At 40.0% G+C, this 27013-nt stretch overlaps 1 long non-coding RNA gene across 6 annotated transcripts in view; it reads right to left on the bottom strand.

The window, feature by feature from the left end:
• Positions 1-17306, bottom strand: part of LOC140616146 (uncharacterized) — a 59116-nt gene extending 41810 nt beyond the window's left edge. For 3 of the 6 annotated variants that reach the window (XR_012016668.1, XR_012016670.1, XR_012016674.1), the window contains exon 1: positions 17178-17306. This is a non-coding gene — a long non-coding RNA (uncharacterized lncRNA). Of the gene's footprint in view, positions 1-1784; positions 2030-9983; positions 10289-17177 lie in introns of those variants that run through there. The other 3 variants (XR_012016669.1, XR_012016671.1, XR_012016673.1) reach the window with 3 other exon arrangements.
• Between the last annotated feature and the right edge of the window lie 9707 nt (positions 17307-27013).

The following is a 27013-nucleotide window of genomic DNA, read 5'->3' as shown; positions in this document are numbered from 1 at the left end:
ATGAACGAGTGGCAGCACATTCTTCCTCCCCACCTTGTGTCCTTGTCCTAGTCAGCAGCAGGGTGGAGGGAAACAGAGTCCTTCCACGGAGGGGCACAACCTACCTTGTCCTCCTCATGAGCCCTGGGTCACTGAGCTAGGGGAGCTCCCCCTTCTCTCACCTCCGAGGGCAACCATTCCTGAACAGACACCCCACTTCCAAAGAAAACTAAGGGAACATTGGATATATGCTAATGTGAAGGAAAGGCCTGGAAGGAAGATGGGAAGAGGGTAATGACACAGACAAAATGTAACAGTAGATAATTCATGCCAATTGCTCACTAGGAAACAGCTCTGGTGGGAGCTGACTTCTTCCGTCAGCACACCAAGCCCCAGGAGGAGGCACAGTCATTACTCACATTTTTCCAAAAAGAAAACTTGAGAGATAGACGTAGGAAGGAACTCAGCCAGGGTTCACTAGCTGGCGATGGTGATGCTGGAGCTTGGACCAGGCAGTCCACCTGCAGGACGTGGCCACTAAACCACCAGGCCAGGTACCCCACATCAGGGAAAGATGATACCTAAAGGTTGTGACGGGCTCCCCACACTTCCTCTCAGGGTGCTGCTGGTCAATGGCGAAGTCTGGCTTCAAACCCAATTCTTCTGATTTCTGAGATGATATTTGGTTATTGTTGTTTGCTGAGTTTCTTCCTAACAGGACCATATTGGTGCAGGCGAACTGAACTTTTTTTAAAAAGAAAAAAGGGGGGGCAACTCGGGTGGCTCAGTGGTTTAGCGCTGCCTGCAGCCCAGGGCCTGATCCTGGAGACCCAAGATCTGCATGAAGCCTGCTTCTCCCTCTACCTGTGTCTCTGCCTCTGTATGTGTGTGTGTGTCTCATGAATAAATAAATAAAATCTTTTAAAAAGTGAATAAAAAGAAAAAAAAGACTTACCAGGTGTTATGATCTGAATTATACCCCCTCCCCCCAAAATTCATACATCAAAGCTCTAGCCCGCAGAACCTCAGAATGTGACTGTATCTGGAGACAGAGTCTTTAAAGAGGTAATTAAGTTAGAACGAGGCCATTAGGGTGGGCTGTAATTTCATCTGACTGGTGCCCTTGCATCCTTGCAAGAAAAGGAGATTAAGACACACACAGACCCTAGAGATGCGTGTGAGCAGAGAAGAGACCATGTAAAGAGGCAGCGAGGTGACGATCATTGGCCAGCCGAGAAGAGACCTCAGAGAAGACCAACCCTGCCAGCCCCTCGATCTCAGACTCACAGCCTCCAAAACTGCGAGGAAATAAATCTCTGTGGTTTAAGCCACTCTGTCTGTGGAATTCTGTTTTGGCAGCCACAGCAGACTGATCTAGCAGAGAAAAGCAGCCTCAGCTACCACCTCAGCTCCAGGTAGCTGAGAAAGGCCTCCTGTGGGTCCATCCATACCCTCCCCAGAACCTCCACCTGGAAGTTTCTGAAGAAGGAAAGTTCTCTGAGAGGGAGGAGGGCCTTTCCTTCCTGGGTGCTCACAGTCAGCTGGGCAGTATCGGCCAGGGTTGGGGCCAGTATCTGACCTAACGCCAGTGGAAAGGACCATCAGCTGAAAACAATCCTCAGAGATAATTTCAAAGTGCTCAGAGATAATTTCTGTGGCTACCAGCAGAACATCAATGGGAAGAAGTGGATACTTCCAGAATAGTTCTCAACACCCTCCCCGAATGGTCAGACCTGCTCTCCCACAATAAACATGCCCTCCTCTCTTTAAACATGCCTTCCCCTCTGCCCTAATTGTGGCCTTACTTCTTTGGTATTTAAAAAAATCACTCCGGTCTGGGAAGCTTTGGTGATCTCCTCTGTTATTCTCTTCAAAGCAGCCAGGAAGGAAGGGAGGAAACCAGTGTCTACTGAGCACCAGTCACTCGACATCAAGAGCAAGCACTTAGTAAATATTAGCTGTGGGTTGTTGATCATCTGAGAACAGCTCTCGGAGGTGACATGGGAACTGGATGAAATCACAAAGCCTCTGTAGGTGTATCCTGTGATTTCTGAAGACAGAAAAATTAAACATTTTCTGAGTGCAGTTAGCTTTTTGAGTTTGATCTTGCCTTTTTCTTTATAAAAGGAAATTCTCCAGCTTCCCTCCCCAATTTTGGTCTGACCAAAATTTTGATTTACAGATGTTCTTCTAAGTACTCATAGGTTTCGTTAACCCAGAGACCTGCCACCTTTAATAGAAACGTGGCCTTTTCTGAACTGCTTAAAGTCTAAAAACACATCTTAAAAGAAATTGTGCACACACATGTTTACTTGCGATGTTGAAACACCAGGTTGCCCACGAACAAGGGTTGGGTGAAACAAATCCTCAAACCTGCAGGATAAATAAATACTCAAGGAGGTAGTATTGAACAGAAGGTAGTTCATAAGAATGGTGATAAAGCTGTTTTCATTTTGTAATCTAAATAATAGTAACTGTGTGTGATCGAAACATCACAGTAACGACGATAACAAAAAGGACAAAAAAAAAAAAGGACAGAGCTTAATGACACATTTCCTTGTCCTAGATATATTTGCAGATAGAAATAGACAAAAGAGGCATTTCAGGATTTCAGGAAAAGATTGTACAATAATACTAACTATAATAGTACTATATGTAACGACATTTTACATGAGTTTTCACATACACTTAAATAATGAATTTATATGAAATTACAGTGCACTGGTTAAAATACAAGTTATTCGATTCTGCTTGGTTGGAGCTCTCTGCATTGGCATGAAATAGCCAAGAACAAACATGGCAGGCTCAACAGATAGACATTTATTCCCTCAGTTAGCGACTTCCAGTGACAGGTATTATCCACTTTTCGGAAGTTCTTGTTTCACCACTTCGCTTTTGTAATAGACCTATATTGGTTCCTGTTTCCACTAACTTAAAGAAAGAGGATTTTTGTTTTTGAAAAAAAAAAAAAAAGAAAGAAAGAAAAGAATAGCATCCAGCAGTTGTTCTGCAGGGAGCCATCATAGAGGCAGCATGCACCCCCAGCAGCAAGAGCAGGCCCGCTCCCCCAGGACCGTGCTCAGATCCCAGCTCTTGGCTGCCAGAGTTTTGAAGTGCATCTGTGAGCTTTATCCCTGTTTATTTTGTGCATCCATTAGCAAGATGTGTCCTCTGGTATCAGAAAAGTCTATGGGAGGTGATTTTTTGGGTCTGGCAATATTCATAAATTTCTCCATATAAATTAATGGCAATTGCTTTTTTGCTTTATGCCATTTTGGCTTACAAAAGGTTTCAAGGGGGGGGCGGGGGCACCTGGGTGGTTCAGTCGGATATGTGTCCGACTCTTGATTTCCGCTCAGGTCATGATCTCAGGGCCTTAAGGTCAAGCCTCACATCAGGCTCTGTGCTCAGTGTGGAGTCTGCTTGAGATCCTTTCTCTCTCTCTCTCCCTCTGCTCCTCCCCCTGCTTGTGCTCTCTATCTCAAATAAATAAATAAATAAATAAATAAATAAATAAATAAAATCTAAAAAAAAAAAAAAGGTTTCATGGGAACACTGTACTTTCAGATAAAGTAAGGCAAACCTGCACATGTATGCCCACCAGCATGGATCTAAGAGTTGGAGATACTACAGTAACCAAAACACACCAAGTCTCTGACATCATGGAGCTTTCACAGTCCTGAGCTCCCGACACCAATAGGCAGGCAGTAAACAAATGTTATTTTTTCCATTACTCCCTCTCTCTCCAGGTGCCAAAGGTCAATATGATGTCTATAAACCACAAAAAGCAAACAGCAATGTGTATGTTGCTAAGCATGTGATTCATTGCCAATAATATTTCCCAGAATCTGAGAGGATTTTGCCTTTCGCTCTTGGTTCTGCATTTATTTTTGAGATATGCTGAAGGTATTTTAATATTGCATTATTGAAATCATTAAGCTTTTCAAAAATTAATTTACCTGTGTATCTCTTTAACATTATTAAAGCTTATAAATCAATAATAGCTGCCAAGATAGTGAATTGTGTGTTTTGCTGGTAGGCAATCCTCTATACCATAGTCATTGGCTTTCTTTCTTGCACGGTTAAAATAGTTGGCTCATCCCAAGCAAAAAGACACACCTTTCTGCCTCGGCAGACCACACCTGGCTTTAGCCATTAACCAGATGTTTTATTAGTATAATCTTGGAAAAGCTGAAATCAGCAGATTCCATGAAGCTCTTTAGCCTTCTCTCTCTGACTCAGCTTTGGGGATTATTGTAAACTTCCTGCCAAATTTAATTATATTTCCCTCAATTAAGGTACAATGTAATTACAGCTATTCTTACTAACCTTTTCTACAGGTTGTGATTTGTTTCACTGATGAAAAAGAACTACCTTAGTTTTGAAATCCACTTATAATATACATCACTTGTCAAGTACTCTTATCTGTAGTAGGTGTCTTTGAGTAATATATATTATACTTGATTATAGGTCATGCAAAGTCAACTCTCTAGACCTGAAAACTGTACGATATATAATTGAAAGTAAAACCCATGGAATGCTTTAACTTTTGCCTTCTTTGTAAATTTTTACTTGGCACATAGTTGATTATTAACTTGAACTTTTACTCAACTATTATATAATTGATTCTTCTCAGTTTTCAGAAACCTATATATTTACAGTTTCTTTGGCAGGGATATAAGCCTCCTGACCACAGCAGAGTCTATTACCATATGGATGGACTTACATTTTTCCATAGTAAAGTCCACTTATACCAAGTTATTAGAATTCTTGGTTACTTCCATTAGCATTTATATTTGCCTTTTAGAAGTTTTATAGAATTTTGAATAAAGAAAGAATTTTGAATCATATTTATAGAGCAAATGGCTATTTCAATATTTATCCTTGTGATCATCTTAAAATATGACCATTATATGTATCTGTTTATATGACAGATGTATTCCCAAATAAAAAGCATTTATTATTATTGCTATTTTGCAAACATTATTTGTAACTATATTTTGTACTTTTTAATAGAAATTACATTCTAAGTATTGGTGACCAAAAAAAATATTAATATTGAAAACCTCAACTGTGTTATCATTCAACCACCTTTGAATGATCAAAAAAATGTATAAAATGTATAATCAAAAAATGTATAAAATGTACAAAAAATGTATAATCAGAATTTTAAAATTCATGCCCATATCCTATTTTCTCTATTCATACATCCACTCATTTATTCATTCAATAAACATTTGTTGTCTACCCACTTTGTGTCAGGCACTGTGCTAAATGCTGAGCCTGCAAAGATGAACGAGATATGGTCTCTGTCCTTAAGAAATTTACTTCATTGGAGAAGGGAGGAATATGATGGAAGAGTAGGGAAAGGACCCTACTAGGGAAGGACCCTAGTTTCCTCTGGTGCCTGGAATTCAGCTAGATAGCTATCAAATCATTCTGAACACCTGTGAACTCAACCAGAGACCTAAGAGAATAATTACTGCAATTCTACAAATAGAAAAATGACCACTTTTTGCAAATCTTCTTTAATTTTCATTTTACAGTTGCATTCTATCCTTTCATTGAATTTATTTTTAGTTTTGTATATATATGTTTTTCTTTCTTTAAAATTTTGGGAACTAGTTTCTTCTAACAAATGGACCAAAATACACCAGGATCTAGTATATTGCTCTGTTCTGTTCACCTGTCTGATTATATTCTCTCTCTCAATCTCTCTCTTTTTTCTTTGTAGTTTCTGGTCTCTTCTGATTTGTTTAGTGTATATTTCTCTGGGGTCATTGTTGTTATTTTAGTATTTTGTTCTCTCATTCATCTATTTTACTCTGGACAGAATGACAAGATGGAAAAACTCACTCCCAAAAAAGAGAATAAGAGGCAGTACTGACTGCCAGGGACCTAAGCAGTATGAATCTAAGTAAGATGTCAGAACTAGAGTTCAGAATAATGATTATAAAGATACTTGCTGGGCTTGAAAAAAAGCACAGAAGACACTAGAGGATCCCTTTCTGGAGAATAAAAGAACTAAAATCTAATCAGGTCAAAATAAAAAAGGCTATTAATGAGATGCAATAAAAAATGGAGGCTCTAATGGGTAGGATAAATGAGGCAGAAGAGAGAATTAGTGATGCAGAAAACAAAATGGAGAATAAAGGAACAGAAAAGGAAAGATAACTACTGGATCACAAGGAGAGGATTCGAGAGGTAAGTGATACCACAAAATGAAACAATATTAGAATAATTGAGGTTCCAGAAGAAGAAGAAGGGGGGGAGGTATATTTGAGCAAATTCTAGCTGAGAACTTCACTAATCTGGGAAAGGAAAAAGGCATTCAAGTCCAGGAGGCATAGAGAACCCCCCTCAAAAATCAGTTAAGATAGGTCAACACCTTGACATATAATAGTGAAGCTTGCAAATCTCAGAGACAAAGAGAAAATCCTGAAAGCAGCTCAGAACAAGAGGTCCATAACCTACAAGAGTAGAAACATCAGACTGGCAGCAGACCTATCCACAGAGACCTGTCAGGCCAGAAAGGACTGGCATGATACATTCAGGATGCTAAATGAGAAAAATACGCAGCCAAGAATACTTTATCCAGCTAGGATGTCACTCAGAATAGGAGAGATAAAGAGCTTCCAGGATATACAGAAACTGAAAGAATTTGTGTTCACTAAACCAATCCTGCAAGAAACATTAAAAGGGATCCTCTAAGTGAAGAAAGAGCCCCAAAGTAACACAGACCAGAAAGGAACAGTGACTTTACAGGTAATACAATGGCATTAAATTCATATCTTTCAATAGTTACTCTGAATGTAAATGGGCTAAATGCCCCAATTAAAAGACACAAGGTATCAGATTGGATAAAAAAGGAAGATTCATCAATATGCTGCTTATGAGAGACATATTTTAGACCCAAAGACACTTCCAGATTTAAAGTGAGGGGGTGGAAAACGATTTATCATGCTAATGGACATCAAAAGAAAGCTGGAGTGGCAATCCTTATATCAGACAAATTAGATTTTAAACCAACGTCTTTACTAAGAGATGAGGAAGGACACTATATCATAATTAAAGGGTCTATCCAACAGGAAGATTTAACAATTGTAAATATTTATGCCCCAAACATGGGAGCTGCCAATTACATAAACCAATTAATAACAAAATTAAAGAAACCCATTGATAATAATACAATAATAGCAGGGGACTTTAACATCCCACTTACATCAATGGGAAGATCATTTAAGCCAAAAGATCAACAAGGAAACAAAGGTTTTAAATGACACACTGGACCAGATGGACTTCACAGATATATTCAGAACATGCCGTCCTAAAGCAACAGAATACACATCCTTCTTGAGTACACCTGGAACATTCTCCAAAATAGATCACATATTGAGTCACAAATCAGGTCTCACTCAGTACCAAAAGATTGGTATTATTCCCTGCATATTTTCAAACCACAATGTTTTGAAACTTGAACTCAATCACAAGAGGAAATTTGGAAGGAACTCAAATACATGGAGGTTAAAGAGCACCCTACTAAAGAATAATGGGTCAGGGCACCTGGGTGGCTCAGTCAGTTAAGCGTCTGCCTTCAACTCAGGTCATGATCCCAGAGTCCTGGGATTGAGCCCCACTTTAGGCTCCCTGCTCTGCAGGTAGCCTGCTTCTCCCTCCCTCTCTGCCACTCCCCCTGTTTGTGCTCTTTCACTCACTCTCTATCAAATAAATAAAATCTTTAAAGAAAGAAAGAAGGAAAGAAAATACAACTGTTCAAAAATTTTGGGATGCAGCAAAGGCAGTCCTAAGAGGGAAGTATATAGCAATACAAGCCTTACTCAAGAAACAAGTCTCAAGTATACCCAACCTTACACCTACAGGATCTGGAGAAAGAACTAAGAACTTCACTGGTTTGGAAATAGGAGCAAGAATAAACACTGGTACAGTTTTTGAGAGAGATGGCAAATCATAGATTAATTTCACATACTATGATTTGGAGAAAATGTATGAAAATCCCAAACTTTAGGTTAGACAAAGGTGAGTTTTTTCTCCTATTTCCAAGAAAAGGATCTGAGGAAGGTATTCTTTTTCTTGCATGAAAAACTGGGGCAGGAAATAGGGGGACAATGGTTGAAATACATTCACCACAAATATCCATCTGTATCACTCTGACCTTGTGAGACTCTAATATTCAGAACCTTCCAATAAAATTCTAAATTTCCTACCTTCCTTTTCACCACCTCCTTGGCCACTTAAACCATCAGTATCCATGGGCTCAGACTCCCACAAAGTCCACCAAAGAATCAGGCTTACATCGTCAGGCTATGGTTATTGCCAATTTGACCTAACCTGAGCATCTACCTTGGTTTTTTTTTTTTTTAAGATTTTATTTATTTATTCATGAGAGACAGAGAGACAGAGAGAGAGAGAGGCAGAGACACAGGTAGAGGGAGAAGCAGGCTCCATGCAGGGAGCCTGATGTGGTACTCGATCCTGGTCTCCAGGATCACACCCTGGGCCGAAGGCGGCGCTAAACCGCTGAGCCACCCGGGCTGCCCACTGAGCATCTACCTTGTTTCAGACTTCCCACCTGCCCTAATCTTAAATATGTGGTTGCCACTCAGTCTATGTCTTGACTTCCTAAATGTTTGGTCTCAAAACAAACATTATTTCTGGATGATCCAGGACTGGAGCCACATAAGGACATTTGCTCTTTCAGAGTTGTCAGAGTGGTACTACGCAGATTCCCACCTGGACCCCAAGGAAATGTGACCCAGTCAGATAGCAAGTGTTCTTACTGGAGGAAGTGCAGTTTCCAGAGAGAGGACCATTGGTGATAAAAGGGATGAGCCAAAAGTGAGTGGGGACCAGTCAGGGGAACTTGTGGGAGCAGAGCAGTAAGAATTCATATAACCAAAAAAGGATGTGCTATCTCTAGCTGGTCCTCCAGAAATAATGCATCCTATTTTAAGATGTAGAGATTGTTTGCTCCTGAGATTAGATGCCTCTTTGTATGACATCAGGAGGTGACTAATTTGATCCTGGAAATGTAATCTACATTCAGTGTACTTACAGGTTCAACAGAAAGGTAGTGAAATAACAGCTGAAAATAGAAGTATGCTTGTTCCCTTGGAAGCAATGAAAAGTAAAGTGTAAGAAGTTAATAATGCATCACCATTGAAGAAGCAAAGAGGCCCCGATTAATGCAATATCCTGGTCTACTTAATAAGCATATGCCACAAGCTGAGAGACACTCACAAGTTTGCCACAGTATTATTATTTTATTCTGCTATGTACTACAGTACTGTGAAATATCTATAGTTAAATGGAAAATTAAGGCCAAATCCTTGTATTTGTGGAGCTCAGAATCTTCTAGGGAAGATAGATGCGTAAGCAAATAGTTTCAATTCTATGACTTGAGTGTTTTCATCCAAAGTGCCGTGGAGGGACTCTAATCAGAGCAGGGACTCTAATCTTCCTGGGAGAGTCAAGGAAAACTTCTCATGAGACAGTGATTCTAAAAAATAAGAAACGTTCATCCATCCAGCTAGCCAGCTTCCTATTCATCCATTTACCAGGTATGTGTTGAGTGCCTCCGACTGTTCTAGACGCTGTGGATGCACCACTGAACAAGACAAACAAGGTCCTTCCTTGAATGAAGTCTACATTCTGGTAGGGGGTTGGGTGACATTATCAGGAGAAACACAGAATGGATCCTTAAGACCATCCAATATCCACCTTGGGGCCTCATTTCCTCTCCCACAGGTATTTTCCTACTGAGACCAGAGTGCCCTGACCACTCAAACTGGAGCATTTCAATCCTTTTGGTTAAGTATCGTTCTCATCATGAAACCAAAATGCCCATTACTTGTTTGCCATCAAGGGGATAAGTCCAGAAGGCCATGATCAGGTAAAAACAAAATGCAGAGCTGAGAATCAATTTCAAGCAGAAAAAAATAAAAAATGAGAAACAGGATGCCCAGCCTGACATGAGAACTCCTTACCTTAAGTTACCAGTGGGAGTCTTTTCTGCCAGTGGAAAAATGGGTTCTTTTTTCCAGGAAAAAAAGAAGAGCAGCAGGAGTTTCTCCATGAATCCTAGGAAGAACTCCCACTACCAGGATTCACTAACAGAAGTGAATCAAGAGAAGGGCCTCACTTCTCATTGTCCCAGGCCCCTGAGCCTTCAGACCCAGGGCCCCTTCCGTGCTGGCTGCAGCCAGTGTCACTCTGTGATTTCCAGTATAGAGAGCCACAGGACCTCAGAGAAAGTGGTGACTTTTTTGGTAGCCACTTCTTGGATGATCACTCAGCGCCTCTGTCTAAGAAGGAAGTAGAGGAACCCAGGACCAGTGCTTCCCCTTTTGCAACCTTTCTGGAGTTCTGACTCACTTCATGGTGCTTAAAGGTGACAAGAGAAAACATTCCTAGATAAAGCTAAAAAGTTTTCCCACCCCAGCATAAGGGAAAAATTCAAGCCACTGGAACCAGCCATTTTAAGCAAGACTGGCTTTCAAAAATCTCACATTACATCTATAGAAATGACCACAATTTCATAACAGAGGCGAGAGAAAGGCAGTTAGAAGCTGCTGCGAGGCACAGTTGGTGCCATTCTGAAAATTCATATTTCCTGTTTGCCAACATGTCTGCTTTAAGTCTCTCAAGCTGCTAATTATATTGCAAGTGTTATACACCAACTTTTCCTCATCCTTATAGCCTTCATTTCTTTTTAAAGTTATGCAAGTAATACGTTTGTTGTCAAAAGTGTAAAATAACAGATAGGCACAAAAAGAAAAATCAAAATTCCCCATAATTCCACCTGAAGATGAGCACTGTTGGTTGGCACTTTGGTGTACATCCTTCTAGTCTTTTTTCTGTAGTGAGGAGGAGCTTCCCAACATCCATTCCACCTCATACCATTGTAGAACACCCATGATGATTTGTTGGATTTACCCCATGTCTACCTCCATTACGGAGCCCAGGTTGGCCAAACTAAATTACAATAATCTTAGGCTCTAGCCATGGTGCTTGTTTTAGGGACCAGCACCTGATCCAGATCTAAGCCAATCAACACAAAGCATCCCTCTGGCCACTGGGAAAGGCACATGATCACGATGGCCCACTCAGCGAAGCCTAGACTCCCACCGAAGGCCTGGGAAGAGATGATCTTTCCTTCTCTGTGTTTGAACAGTGGGAAGCTATTGGCAGCCAACTTGCCACCACAACTCTAACTCGCATTCAGCTGAAGCGGACACTTCAGAAGGCAGAAAAGAGATATAAAAAGAAATTAGTTTTTTAAGGAACTTTCTGAGCTGCTAAATTAAGCTAACACCAAAACCTATCTTACTTCTGGAGTCTCTACTTATATGCGAATACATTTGCTTGTTGAAGTGGGTTTAAATTGAATTTTCTGTTCCTTGTAACTTGCATCCTAAATGACTCACGGAGATATTTTTATTAAAATGGGCCCATATTGCACATACTGTTTATAACTTCCTGCTTAAAAACACGTAATAACCACCCTTCCCTTTTAAGATAAATATACAAAATAATTAATTGCTTCAGAGAAGTCCATTATATGGACAGAAAGTAAATTACTTATCCAATTCCATTTTGTGGGGCATTTATATTGTTTCTGGGTTTTTCCATATTATGTAAACAATTCTGTGTTGAGTTTTCCAAATATGAGAGAACATACTTTTTCCTTAGGACACGTTTCTAATGTACAATTTCTGAGGCAAGTATGTACTTTTTCAAGGGTTTTGATGCATGTTGCCAAATGGCCCTCTCAAAGGTTTGTTTTGATTATACTCCAACCAACAGAGCATGAGAATGCCCCAAAAACCTCTCTCCCTCCTCCCAGACCAGAACCCACAACACATAAAGTTTCAGCACAAATAGCCTGTCTGTGTGATAAGTGGTTTCCATGGCTGTTTAATTTGCACTTAAAAAAATCATATAGCATGCTTAAATGTTTATTTTTCGTATATTTATTTGCTCATTGTATTTCTCTTTTTCTAAATTATCACTGACATCCTTTGCCCATTTTTAAAAAAGATTTTAGTTATTCATTTGAGAAAGAGAGAGAGCAGGAGCAGGGGGAGGAGCAGTGTAAAAGGCAGAAGTAGACTCCCTCCTGAACAGGCATTGCCCAATGCGGGGCATCATCCCAGGACCCTGAGATCATGACCTAAGCCACCCAGGTGCCCCAACCCTTTGCCCACTTTTAACCGAAGTATTTATTTCTTACAGATTTCTAAGATCTGTTAGTATTTAAGATTAAGCCCTTGCCTATTATATACGTTGTAAACCATTTTCACAACATGCCATGTGCCTTTTAACCTGCATATGGTATTTTTTACTGTTCCGAAGTTTTACATTTTAGTTAAATCAATCAATCTTTTTCTTTACCTCTTCTGCCTTTTTTGTGTGTGTCATTCTCTAACCTGAGAATTCAGTCATCCGGGTTCAGCCTTCACTAGTAAAGATGACTTGATATGAACAGCAACAAATCAGTGCTGGGGATGCCTCTTGGGAGGCAGCCTGGGATTGTCTGAACCCCTCCAACCCTGTCTGCTTCTCCTCAGCCTCCCCTGCAGTGAAGTGTGGTTTGTGATTAAACTACAGCCAGTGAGATGAGAGCAGATGTGATGCATGCAACTTCAGGGTTGTGCCTTTAGCAAGGAAAATGCCTTCCCCTGGATTTTCACTCCCTCCTTGGGTTAGAGTGAAGACATCTCATAGATGAGCAAGATACCTGGGGATGACAGCACCATGAGCTGGAAAGAGTTTGTGTCACTGACACTGTAGAAAGTCCGTACCTCCTAGACTGCTTGTAACTGGTCTCTTTCATGAACAAGAAATAAACTTCTGTCTTGTGGAGCCACTGTTATTTGGGGGCTTTATTACAGAGTCAAGCCTGTATCCTACTTAAAGAGTAACACGTAGTTCCATTTTAAACACACACACACACACACACACACACACACACACACACACCAGCATAAGATAAAGAAAATGATTGTCAATTAATTCACAGAATGGGACTATAGGAGTCTGGGGGGGAATTATGAACTTTTCTTTTAATATGGATTTTATTTGTTTGATCCATACAACTCTAATTCATGAAGTCACATTACCCTATGTGGTTAAACACTTTGTTTAGAGTTTTTAAGTCCCTCCACTTAAAGTCATAGCCCTAGACTTTATGGGTGGAAGAGAAAAGTGTTCTGGATAGCAAGGGAGCAAAATCACAACAGGTGGAAGAGTGTAATTCTAACAGGACTGGTTGAGATTGTCATTATGTCATCCATTGTGAATGTGTGCTTCATAACTACCACAGGCAGTATTCAATGAAATTAGTATATTTCTTTTTAGATACACATTTTTATCTTTTTTAAAGGTTACCAGAAAGTTATTGTAGGACTACCTACTAAATTCTGAGGTATAATATATAATGTGTATCTCAATATGTTTTCCCATATAAGGAAAAACATTTAGAATAATTTCAACACATATTTGGCAAAGGTTCTTAATTGCTTTTAAAAAGTCTCTGCGAATTTTAAATAGTCATTCACCTGTGCCTACAAACTTGCAAATAAGGTATGTTTTTAGCATATGTTTATATATGTCCCTTTCACGCATAGAAAAAGATCCAGAAGGATACACAACAAATTGCCAATAATGGTTATTTTCCAAGAAGAGTTTTAGATTAGCTTTGGGATAAGAGGAGGCTGGAGGAAAACACTGACTTTTTACACTTATCAGGTTTGTATTGTTTGTATCTTTACAATGAGACTGAATTTATATATTGAATTCATAAATTTAAAAAGCAACATACAAGCTTTAAAGAAACAGTGGACAAAAAAAATAAAGAAAGAAACAGTGGGAATATAAACTAAAAATACTCTTTAAGTGAAAAATCTACAGCCGTGATTTTTCAGGAATGTCTTTTATTAGCTAATAAGAATGGATATATGGGATTAGATGATTTCTACTACATATAGCAGAAAACCCCAACTCATATAGACTTGAGCCATCATGAAAATCTTTTTGTCACATCACAAGGAAGGCCATGTAGACTCCAAGGTTGATTACTTCCCTGGTTTCACATGGTCCTCAAGGTCCAGGGTTTCTCTGTCTTTTTGATTTGTCACCTTCTGCATGTTGGCCGTTTGCCCTCATTCTGATTCCTCTCACAGATGACTGCAACAATTCCTATGTCATATCTAGACATTACAACATGCAGAGAAAGAACAGGGCCTCTCTTCCTGAGTCTTCCAAGGACAGAAACACCTTTCTCAGAGCTCTGAAGGTCAACTCCCCTCCAGCCTCATTGGCTGGAACTGAGTCACAAGCCCATTCCTGAACCAGCCTTGGCAAGAGAAAGGGAATTGTCACTTTTGACTTAGACTAATTGTCAACTATGAGAGATAAACATACAGGAACTGAGCAAAAAAAAATGAGCCTTCCTGAACATAATCTCCTTGTGGATATATGCATAAATCAGAAAACCCAATATTATTCCATTGTCAATTCTTTCCAAATTGATCTTTACGTTCAGTGCAAAACCCCAGAAGCCTTTAAAAAAAAAAATAGGAATTAACAAGTTGATTCTAAAATGTATACAGAAAAGCAAAATATACAATACACTAGATATCCACAAAAAAACTTTGAAAAAGAAAAACAAACTTGAAGGAACAACACTACCAAATTTTAAGATTTACTACAAGAACTACACTAATTAAGGCAGTGTGATATTGGTGTATGGAGAAACCTACACCAATGATAGGTCAATGGAACATAGTGTCCAGAAAAAGACTCATGTGTATATCATCAAGGGATTAGTGCCAAAAATGTCAAAGTAAATCAATAGTAAATGGAGAATCTTTTCAACAAATAGTGCTGAAACAATTATATCCATATATTTATATTTTTTAAAGTGAACTTTCAACTGTACCTTGAATCATACACAAAATTAAACTTGAATGGATCATAGACCTGAATGTACAACCAAAAATTATACAACTTTTAGGGGAAAAAAATAGGAGAAAAATCTTTGCAACCTTAAGTTAGACAGATATTAATTTTATAGATCACAAAAAGTTTAGATCATAAAATAAAAAGTAAAAAAAATAAAATAAAATAAAAAGTATATCATTTTTTCCATATTTAAAATTTCCACTTTTGAACTCTTATAACTTAACAATTAAAAGATAAATAACACAGTTTTTTAGAAAGCACAAGAATTAAATAGACATTTTATCCAAAGAAGGCATATAAATTACCAAGAAGACATGAAAAGATGCTTATCATCACTAGTCCTTAGGGAAACATCAATTAGAACCACCACGAAATACCACTTCATACCCATTAGGAGATCTAGCATTGAAAGGACAGCCAATAACTAGTGTTGGAGATGATGTGGAGAATTTGGAACCTTCATACCCTGCTGGTGGGAATGTAAAATGATGTAACTGCTTTGGAAAACAATTGGCAATTTCTCAAAACATAAATATAGAATCACCACATGTCCTAGCAATTTCATGCAATGTATATACCCCCCCAAAATGAAAACATATGTCCATACAAAACATGTACAAAATGTCCAGAACAGCATTGTGCATAAAGCCAAAAGTGAAAACAACCCAAGTGCCCATCAACTGACAAACAGATAAAGAAAGTGGGGTTGTTCCATACAGTAGAATATTATTCAGCCATGAAAAGGAATGGTATGTGCTACAACATGCATGAATCTTGAATACATTATGTTAAGTGAAAGAAACCAGAAGTAAAAAAATCCCACATACTATCTGGTTCCATTTACAGGAAATGTCCAGAATTGGCAAATCTGAAGAGATATACAGTAGGTGAATGGTTACCAGGGTCTTGGGGGAGGAGAGAATGAGGTATGACTGCTTGTTAATAGGTATGGAGTTTCTTTGTGGGGAGACAAAAATGTTCTGGAATTGGATAGTATTTGGTGGCTGCACGACTTTGGGAAATGGTTTGGCGGTTTCTTAAAAAGTTTACACAGTTACCAGATGACCCAGCCATTCCACTCCTAGGATTTACCCAAGAGAAATGACAACATATGTTCACACAAAAACCTATACACAAATGTTCAGAGCAGAATTATGCAAAATAGCCAAAAAAAGTGGAAACAGTCCAAATGCCCACAACTGGTGAATAGATAAACAAATCTTGGTATATTTATACCAAGAATACTATTCAGCAATAAAAAGAAATAGTTAAGCTACAGTAACACACACTGACACACACAATATGGGTAAACCTCAAAAGCATTATGCCAAGTGAAAGAAACCAAACACAAAAAAGATACCAAATGCGTGATTCATTTTTTATGCTATTCTGGAAAAGCCAAAACTATAGAGACAGAAATTAGATCAGTGTCTGCCAAGAGTTAGGGATGGAAGAAGGGATGGCTACAGAGGGGCAGAAGGGAACTTTTTTGTTTAGAATCTGTTCTATGTCTTGAATGATACAACAGTAAACATTAGCTAAAACTTGAAGAACAGGGGCGTCTGACTGGCTCAGTTGGTTGAGCATCTGACTCATGATTTCAGTTCAGGTCATGATCTCAGGGTTGTGAGATTGACTGAGCTCAGCCTGGAGCCTGCTTTAGATTCTCTCTCTCCCTCCCCTTTTGCCCCACCCTTTGCTCTCTCTCAAAAAAAAAAAAGTTTAAAAATCTCTCAATGGTAGGATTAAAAGGATGATTTTTTACTGTATGTAAATTATACCCCAATAAATCCAATTAAAAAATAAACTACAGGGCACCTGGGTGGCTCAGTGGTTGAGCGTCTTACTTCAGCTCGGGTCATGATGCCTGAATCCTGGGATCAAGTCCCTCATCGGGCTCCCCATGGGAGCCTGCTTCTCCCTCTGCCTCGGTCTCTGCCTCTCTCTGTCTCTCATGAAAGAATAAATAAAATCTTAAAAAATAATAAACTACATTATCTTAATCCACTTTCTGTTTACAAAAAAAATAAAATAAGATAAATATATGTATAAGAACATATTTTAAATTTGGGGAGAGTCCTATAAAGAGGAAGGAAAGCCAAATGCACTTACTTCCTCAAAAATGTATATCCCCCATTTTCTAAAACTCAATTAAACGCCTATAAATATCCACACATCATCAATTTTATAAAAACTTTTAGCAATAGACTACTTACTTTTCTGAGAAAGAAATCAGGTTGGCTAAGACTGTCTCTCCCTGTTTCTCCAACCTGGTCACACTTGTTTCAGCTGGCAGCCTGGCTGCTAGTTGGGAGGACGTCTGGTTTCAAGTGTTTTCACTTCCTCTGAAAGAGGTTACTGTGGGCAACAGTGGATAAAGTGGAGAGTGATAAAACTGGATCCAATCTGCCCACATGAGACAGGCAGTGGACAAAATCCACACTCTTCCCACTCCCCTCTAGGGCCTCTTTCCCATTCTCTTAGTTGTATGCCTCCCTCCTAGCAGCCAGCATCTGCTTCTCTCTGCTGCAGGACCACCCTCAGGCCCAGATCAACCTGCCTGCTGCATTTGGTAAACCAGTAATCCTGGGAAGACTTCACCCCCCAGGAGGCAGCTTGCCCCTGGCAGATAGTCTACCTACCTCTGCTCCTTTGCGCTGGATGAAGACAACGCCAAGGTAATTTTGTATCAGTGCTCCTCATACTTTTATGGCTTATATGAACTGGTTGGGCTTTGAGTTCAAATGCAGATTCTGAGGCAGGAGGTCTTGGAAGCTCCAGTTCCAACAAGCTCCCTAGTGATGCAATGCTGTCATCCACAGGCTCACTTTACCCAGCAAGGGTCTCTTGACAGAGCTCCCTACAATACCTAGCCCAAAACAACAGGCATCTATACTTCTTGGTGTACTGGAACAAGAGAAAATACCCCAGGGACAAAGTGTGGCTGGATAAGATGGATAAGATGTGGATCCATAGGCAGGCTACAGAAGGGCTCTCTGTGCCCGAATTTCCAGAAGTACACCAGGATTTAGGAATTCAGCTGACATTCCTGTAGTAGAAGTGTATTTGTGGGCTTAGAGACATAGGAAATTTCTATCCCCCTGACCACTCAGAGGCAGTGAGCTGCAACCTGTCTTTGAGCTGCAGGGAAGGGGCCACGAGCACACAGTGAAGCTGTGAAGGATACAGCTGTGCCTGACAGCTGGGGCGCCAAGGTGGGGTTTAGACCATTTCAAAAATTAATTAAAAAAAAAAAAAAGGATGAGGCACCTGGGTGGCTCAGCAGTTGAACATCTGCCTTTGGCTCATGGCATGATCCCAGGGTCCTGGGATCGAGTCCTGCATCCTGCTTCTCCCTCTGCCTATGTCTGTGCCTCTCTCTGTGTGTGTCTCATGAATAAATAAATAAAATCTTTTTTTAAAAAAAAAGGAAAGAATGATTGTTGGCAGGAAGACTGGTGTGCCTTTAGTCTCTGTCAGAAGATTGCTTTGTTATACCATGTCACAGAGCACATAAGGGCTGTTCATCAGTCTAGTCCAGATGACAGCGCAGGAAGCAATTACCTGATAATGTGTCAAGGTTATGAGGCTGGAAAATGTCCTCTCCTCTGGGCTCCACAACACTGTAAAACTACTGCTAGAACATTTACTTCTCCCCTTGGTTGTCATTCAATAAATATTCACTAAGTGCCAACATGTGCCAGGCCATATTTTAGGCACTGGGGATCCAAGGATAATCAACACAGAAAAGTGTTCACAGAATGTATATGATAAGTGGGAAATATAAATGATAAATGCAGCAACAAACACATATAAAATATATCGAATAACTGCTGAGTAGAAAATTAAAAAGGGGTGGAGTCAAAGCCAGGGACTTGGTCTTCAGAGCGAATGGTGAGGGGAGATGTCTTAGGCCAATCAGGCTGGTATACGAAAATGTGACAGGCTGCCGGGGCTTCTAAACTATGGAAGTTTATTGCTCACAGTTCTGGAGGCTGGAAAGTTCAAGATCAAGGCTCCAGCAGATTCAGTACCTGGTGGGAGCCGGCTTCCTGGTTTGTAGAAAGCCATCTTCTTGCTGTGTCCTCACGTAGCGAAGGGACAAGGAAGCTCTCTGACGTCTTTTTCATAAGGGTACTAATCCCATTTATGGGGGCTCTGGTCTCAAAACCTAATCATTTCCCAAAGTGCCTACCTCCAAATACCAGCACACTGAGAGAATAAGTTAAAAATATGATTTGGGGGACACATAAACATTCAGTCTGTAGCATGGGACCCCCTCGGAGGATGTGACATGTAAGCTGAGATTTGACCAACTTCAGCTATGTGATGAGGAGAAAGAACATAGCTGATGAAAGAACGGAGTAGTGCAAAGGCCCTGAGGCATGAATATACTTGGCAGTTTCAAGTATATGATCAGTGTCCCTACAACAGAGGGGATAGGAGAAGAATTATTTGAAAAGATATGGGAGAGGAGTCAGATCACGTAGAACTTTATAAGCTATAGTAAGGAGTTTGGTTAAAACTTAATTTAGTTTGAGGGCAGCCCAGGTGGCTCAGCAGTTTGGCGCCACCTTCAGCCCAGGGCATGATCCTGGAGTCCCGGGATCGAGTCCCACATCAGGCTCCCTGCATGGAGCCTGCTTCTCCCTCTGTCTGTGTCTCTGCCTCTCTCTGTGTGTCTCTCATGAATAAATAAATAAAAAATCTTAAAAAAAACAAAACTTAATTTAGTTTGATTTTTTTCCCTCAATTTGGTAGTCAGCATCAATATGGACCTCAACGATCCTAATATCCTGGTATTCACACCCATAAATAAGCCCTTCCCACAATGACCTGGAGCTGGCTTGTATGACTAATAGAATAGAGCAGAAGTGGTGGTAGGTAGGTGACTTCTAAGGGTAGGTCATAAAGCCACTACAGCTTCTGCCTTTGTCTTTGGAATAGCTTTAGGGGAAGCTGGCCACCATATTATAAGGACCCTTGAACAGTCTCATAGAGAAGCCCATGTGGAGAGAAACAAAGTTACCAGCCTAAAAAAGCCTTCATACAGCTGCAGCCCCCGGCAATATCTGACAAACTCTGAGCTACGACCACTTAACTATCCCAAAAAGATATGCTTTATTCATGAACTACTTGAACGTAACCTTGCAGTTCAACCCTGCAAGGTTGAACTTGAATCCTAAATGCTTCAGTGCGCATCACCCAGTACTAGGGAACTTCTGCTCCATAACCACAATTAACACTACTACATAAAAATAATAATAATAATTCCATAATATCATCTAACATCCAGTCCATATTCAAATTTTCCAGTCGTCCAACAAATATCTCTCTGGGACTTTGGATCCATTTTCATTGTGATGATAATTCATGAGTAGGTCTTAAGCAAGAGATGGGCGTGGTCTGATTTGCATCTTCAAAGTTCATTCTGACTTCTGTGTGGAGAATGGATTCGTTCAAATTAGTTTCCTGGGGCTGCTACAATAAATGATCACAAACTTGAATGTATTGATATTTATTTATTTATTTATTTATTTATTTATTTATTTATTTATCACATATAAGAACTTATTTTCTCATGGCTCCGGGAACCCAGAAGAAGGAAATCCATAGTGCTAGGCCAAAAATCAGCTGCCTCTTGCAGTGTCTGGTGGCCGCTGGCATGCCTTGGGTTATGGCTTCGACACTTACAACCTCTGCTTCTGTCTTCACATTGTCCTCTCTCTCTCTTATAAGGACACTTGTGACTGTATTTAGGGCCCACCCTGATAGTCCAGGATAATCTCTCTTCTCAGCATTCTTCACTTAATCATATCTGCTAAGACCCTTTTTCCAAATAAGGTAACACTTATAGATTCTAGAGAATAGAACCCAATGTCTCTAGGAAACTTTATTCAGCTTCCTCCTTGGACCCAAAGTAGAACTGGGAGGACCATTGGCAGTCACTGCCCATGTCCAGGCAAGATGTCTATGTCTTGGATCTGGATGGCGGTAGTGAAGAAAGAGCAGTGGGCAGATTCAGGGTAAGTGCTAATAGATTTGAGGGGGAGCAGTGGGAGGTGTGGGAGGAGTGCAAGAAATCAAAGTACCCCCCCCAGCCTGCCTAGCACCCCCACTAATCTCCACTAACAAGATTATCAACTCCTTGAGAGCCCAAAGCCTTTCATTACGTCTTCACCTCTGGGACCCAGGCTGGGGCTTTCTTATAGTGGGTCTACACAATCGTTTAACTGAATTGAAAAGAGATACAGGGATCAGAGCACCAACTAGTCTCTTTGCCAGGGTGTAGCGATGTGCTGAAATGTCAGAAAAGCTCTGTTTGGGGTTGTTCTTTGAATGCTAGCGACCCAGTCTGAACCTCTCAACAAAACTTGTTCTTAAATTAGGGGTCCTGCTTCCCTTCTGTCTGACCTGGGTGGCTGCAGTAAGGAATCCGGAGAAATCTCTGAAAAAGATCTTTTACAAACTAAGCAAAAGCAATATACGTTTTTTAAAATTTTCTTTTAAACTGTCTTCAGTATGTTTAAATTCATTTGCTCTCACAGGTTGTTTTAAGACCAACAGCTGACAGGCTTTGAAAAGCATTGATAAACATACAATTTCCTAATAACTTCACCTTTAGTATAAATGTGACTAAGGGCCCTCATTCATTTGTGTAACTTAAACAAGGAAGTTTAAGACACGCACACACACACACACACACACACACACACAGTCTTTGAAACCAGTAAAAACGATGCTCAGCCTCAGCCATATTCTGTGTAAATGTCAAACACATTCTACTAACTTTCCAATGATAACGAAATCAACTTTCAACGTTCAAAAGACTGCCGATTATTAGACTTTATCTTAGGTCAACTAGTGTTGTTTGCTTTCCTTGGCTCTTATTAAAATAACCCTAAAGAAAGAAATGAGTTTCTATTTTCACTTATTTACTCAGTTCAAATATGGACACCAGGGGCACCTGGGTGATGGTTAAGTGTCAGATTCTTGATCTCAGCTCAGGTCTTGATCTCAGGGTCATGAGTTTGAGTCTTGTGTTGGGCTCCACATTGGGTATGGAGACTATATATATATATATATATATGCCAAAGAGATTTGCTATGTTCAAATCTTCCTTGCCAACCTTACACAAGGTCTTCAAGTGGTTTCACAAAGCCTAGAGGAACACAGAGCCTCAGAGGGATGTTCTTGTTTGTCCCAAACTCAGGCAAAATTTTGCATGCCTAGCAAGTGCCAGCTCCCTAAAATAGCTCCACCCAATCACAGAAGTGCACCATGGAGGGAACAAAATCACCTTGACGGGGGATACAACCTCTGCAGATTTCATGTAGATCCACATCTTGCTCCTTCCATCTGTACCTACTTCCTTCCTACTCCTCCTAGTCCTGGCTCTTCATCTTATCCCTGCTACTCCCCCTGGTTCCCCCTTGCTCCCCCTGGCTCTGAAGATCCATATGGAAGCCTGCTTGACACCAAGGAGTACTGCTGGGACCCAATTCAGGCATCCCCTCTCTAACACCAGGATCTGGAGGTTCAGGTTAGAGTTACTTAGGATTTCAGTTGGATCTCAGGGTGGCTTCCTACCTGGGGCAGGAGATAAGCGGTGTAGAGAACAGAAATTAGGCATGAGTCATTCAGCAAATGCTGAAGTCTACCACATGACTGACCATGTCTAATGCACTGGAGATTCAGTGGTGAACCAGCCATAATCTCTGTTCTCAAAGAGTTTATTTACACTCCAGGAAGGAGGCAGATGGAGATGAATGCACAAGTCACTCTGGGAACACAAGTGATAGGCATTCAATTCAGTATCAGGAGGGTAGAAAATATGGGGTTGCCAGAGATGGGGTTGCCAGATTTAGTAAAGAGTAACACAGGATACTCTGTTAAATTTGAATTTCACTTAAAAAACAAATAATTATTTGGAGTAAGCATATTTCATGGAATATTTAAGGGTATACTTAGAGGAAAAAAAATATTCATTGTTTATCTGAAATTCACAGGTGACTGGGCATCGTATGTTTTTATTTCCACCTCCAAAAGATGATTTGACTCAGCCTACAAAACTGAATCCCCAAATTTTCAAGGGTGGATCTTGCAAGTGGGCAGAAAAGAGGCAAATACCTATGTCGTGCAGTTTGAAAGATAATTACTTCCAAAGCCCCCCCCTTTTTTTTCTCACTTTCACCTATTTGTAAAGGTATTTATAATCCTATCTAGAAATTAGCTCTTTGGCATTATCTGACTTTTAAGTTTTCTAGTAAAGAGGTAGAAAAAAGAAAATCAGGAAAGCTAATGCAGCTTAATATAAGAAGGAACCTTCTAGAATTAAAAAGCTGGGGAGAAAAAAAAAGCTGGGGAGTATTAGGAAGTGAGCTGTCATAGATGTTCAAGAATCAGTCAAATGTAAAGGAAATATGCTGGACTCGGTTGGATCCGGTGGTAGCAAGCTTTGTCTGTAAAGGAGTAAAACAGTAAATCTTTGGCTTTGTGAGCCACGTGGTCGCTCACAACTGCTTACCTCTGCCATTGTTGCCATTTTGTAGCATACACACACAAAAAAAAGTATAAATGCATGGGCATTGTATTCCAATAAAACTTAATTTTCCAAAAATGGACATCGGGGTAGATTTGGTCCAATTTGCTGACTCCTGGCTCATATAATCTCCATCCTCAGATTCACTGACAAGTTAAAATTTTCAAAATGCAAACACCCCCAACAGTGGTCCCTCATCAGTTTGAACTTGAGCCTGGAATGAGTCTTCAAGTAAGGCCCATGAGAATGGACATGGGTGGGCCCCAGGGATGGACAGGAAGAGGTCAGTGTTCAGGGGAGGGGAAAGGGTTGACGAAAAGTTGACCTTCAGAGTAGAGATGACCGGGAGCCAGAGAGGGTCCCTACATGGCCATCTCCCTACCACCCACACCTCCACCAGTGGATGGAGACCAGGAACAAGGGGAGCGATAGTTGCTTCAACCACCCACGTGTTGAAATGAATGGTTTTGATGTACTTTCACAGCAAGAATGGAGGAAAAGCCACCTCAGCGTCCCAGGGGTGAACAGGTCAAAAGCCAACACCCATCAATCCCCCAGAGTAGGGGCCTCTGTTCACCAAGGAGATCCTGCTCTCTAGAAGGTATTGAGAAGGAATAAAAAAAAAGACTTCAAGGGGTTAATAAAAGGGAAAAAAGAGAACTTTAGTATTTTTTCCTTTGCCTTCTCAAAATTCATTCCATCTACTGCCTTCATTTTATGTCATTCTGAAATCACCCAAGAATTAAGAGAGAATTTTGTTCCTAAAGCCCTAGATGTTAGGAAGCTCTTCTTGAGTCATGCTGGCCCATTTTCTGGTGCCACTATCGGTGCCACCACCCTGTAGACTCTGCTACCCATTACCAAGGCTCCGCCACACAGCCTCCCGCACCCCCAAAGCTTCAGTCCTCACTCAGACCCTGATAAATTGCTTCTAGTGCCCCCCACCATGAGTTAACGACTCCTTTGATGGCTTTATTCTTCCACTCACTCAGATACTCCAGGGCCTTCAGCTCTCCAGGGGGGAGACCCACATAGCCCCTGCTCCCTGAGCTGCTGCTCTATGGCTCTGCAGGACTAGGGCTCTGCTTGGTCCTAAAAGGAGAGTGTGCAGAGGAGAGCTTGTCTGGGCTTGGTCATCCTACTCCCTTCTGTTTTTCCTCTTCCTGTTTCTCCCCACAAAGAAAACAGGACATTGAGGAATGCAAGCATCTGTGCTTTTGTGGGGTAAAGTGTGTGAGTTTGGGGGCTCATGGGTGTCTCCTATGTCCTGTCTGGCCCAACATGCAGACTTTATCAGATCATTTACCCATAACAGACACTCAAAAATTGTGGATTTGTAGCAAATGGTTTAACTCAGTACCTTTAAATGTCTAAATGCATAATACAGAAAAAATAGCTAACTTGCACATGATTCTTAGGTATCAAAACATTTCTTATTTGGGGCAGCCCGGGTGGCTCAGTGGTTTAGCGATGCCTTCAGCCTAGGGCCTGATCCTGGAGACCCAGGATCAAGTCCCATGTCGGGCTCCCTGCATGGAGCCTGCTTCTCCCTCTGCCTGTGTCTCTGCCTCTCTCTGTTTGTCTCTCCTGAATAAATAAATAAAATCTAAAAACAAAAAAATTCGTATTTGTAAATTTAGCAAAGGTATCTGCTCAGAAGCAGCTATTTTCCTATTTACCAACATGATAGAAATGTGTCAACATTCTTAAATTTTTAAAAAATTTTTAATTACCTACATTTAACATAACAGTGTATATCAGTTTCAGGTGTGGATACAGTGATTCAACAATGCTTTACTTTACTCAACATTCATCATAAGTGTACTCTTAATCTCCTTCACCTATTTCACCCATTCCCCACCCCCCCACCCCCGCCATTACCTCCCCTCTGGTAACCTTCTGTTTGTTCTCTATAGTTAAGAGTCGTTTTTTGAAGACAGTTGTCTCTTTTTTATTTTGTTTTTTGTTTTGTTTCTTAAATTCTACATATGAATGAAGTCATATGGTAGTTGTCTTTTCTCTGACTGGCTTATTTTGCTTAGCATTATACTCTCTAGATCCATCCATGTTGTTATAAATGGCAAGATTTCATCTTTTTTATGGCCAAGTTATATTCCATTATATCACATATATATTATATATGCATCACATCTTCTTTATCCATCTATCAATTAGTCCACTTGGGTTGCTTCCGTAATTTGGCTATTGTAAATATGCTGCAATAAACATGGGGGTCATGTATACCTTTGAATTAGTGTTTTCATATTCTTTGGGTAAATACCCAGTAGTGCGATTACTTCATCATAAGGTAGTTCTATTTTTAACTTTTTGAGGAACCTCCATACTGTTTTCCACAGTGGCTGCACCAGTTTGCATTCCCACCAACAGTACACAAGTGTACCTTTTTCTCCACATCCTGGCCAACACTTGTTGTTTCCTGTGGTTTTGATTTTAGGCATTCTGACAGGTTAAGATATGGTATGTTTATTGCAGCATTATTTACAATAGCCAAGTTATGGAAGCAACCCAAGTGGACTAATTGATAGATGGATAAAGAAGATGTGATGCATATATAATATATATGTGATATAATGGAATATAACTTGGCCATAAAAAAGACGAAATCTTGCCATTTATAACAAGATGGATGGATCTAGAGAGCATAATGCTAAGCAAAATAAGCCAGTCAGAGAAAAGACAAATACCATTATCTCATTGTAGTTTTGATTTGCATTTCCCTGGTGATGAGTGATGTTGAGCATCTTTTCATGTGTTTTTGGCCATCTGGATATCTTTGGAGAAATATCTATTTATGTCTTCTGTCCATTTTTCATTGGATTATCTCATTTTTTGATGTTGAGTTGTATAAGTTCTTTATATACTTTGAATACTAACGTTTATTGGATATGTCATCGGCAAATATTTTCTCTCAATTCAGAAGGTTGTTGTTTAGCTTTGTTGGTTGCTTCCTCTACTGTGCAGAAGCTTTTTATTTTAATATAATTCCATTATATTTTTTTTTATTTTATTTTATTTTTTTTTCCATTATATTTTAATATAATTTTTGCTTCTCACCTCAGAGGACATATCTTGGAAAATGTTGCTACATGTGATGTCAGAGAAATTCTTGCCTGTGATCTCTTCTAGGATTTTTATGGTTTCAGGTCTCACATTTAGGTCTTTAATCCATTTTGTTAATATTTTGTTGAGGATTTTTGCATCTCTATTCATCAGGGATATTGGTCTGTAGTTCTCTTTTTTTGAAGTGTCTCTGTCTGGTTTTGGTGTCACTGTAAGCTGGCCTCACAGAATAAATTTAGAAACTTTCCTACCTCTTTTATTTTTTGGAATAATTTGAGACGAATAGATATTAACTCTTCTTCAAATGTTTGGTAGAATCTACCTGTGAAGCCATCTGGTCCTAGACTTGTTTCTTGGGAGCTTTTTGATTACAGATTCCATTTCATTGCAGACTATTGGTCTGTTCACATTTTCTTTCTTCCTGACTCA

This window comes from Canis lupus, chromosome 24, assembly GCF_048164855.1.
Source record: "Canis lupus baileyi chromosome 24, mCanLup2.hap1, whole genome shotgun sequence".
Classification (NCBI taxonomy): Eukaryota; Metazoa; Chordata; class Mammalia; order Carnivora; family Canidae; genus Canis; species Canis lupus.
This window is presented reverse-complemented; position numbering and strand designations above follow the sequence as displayed.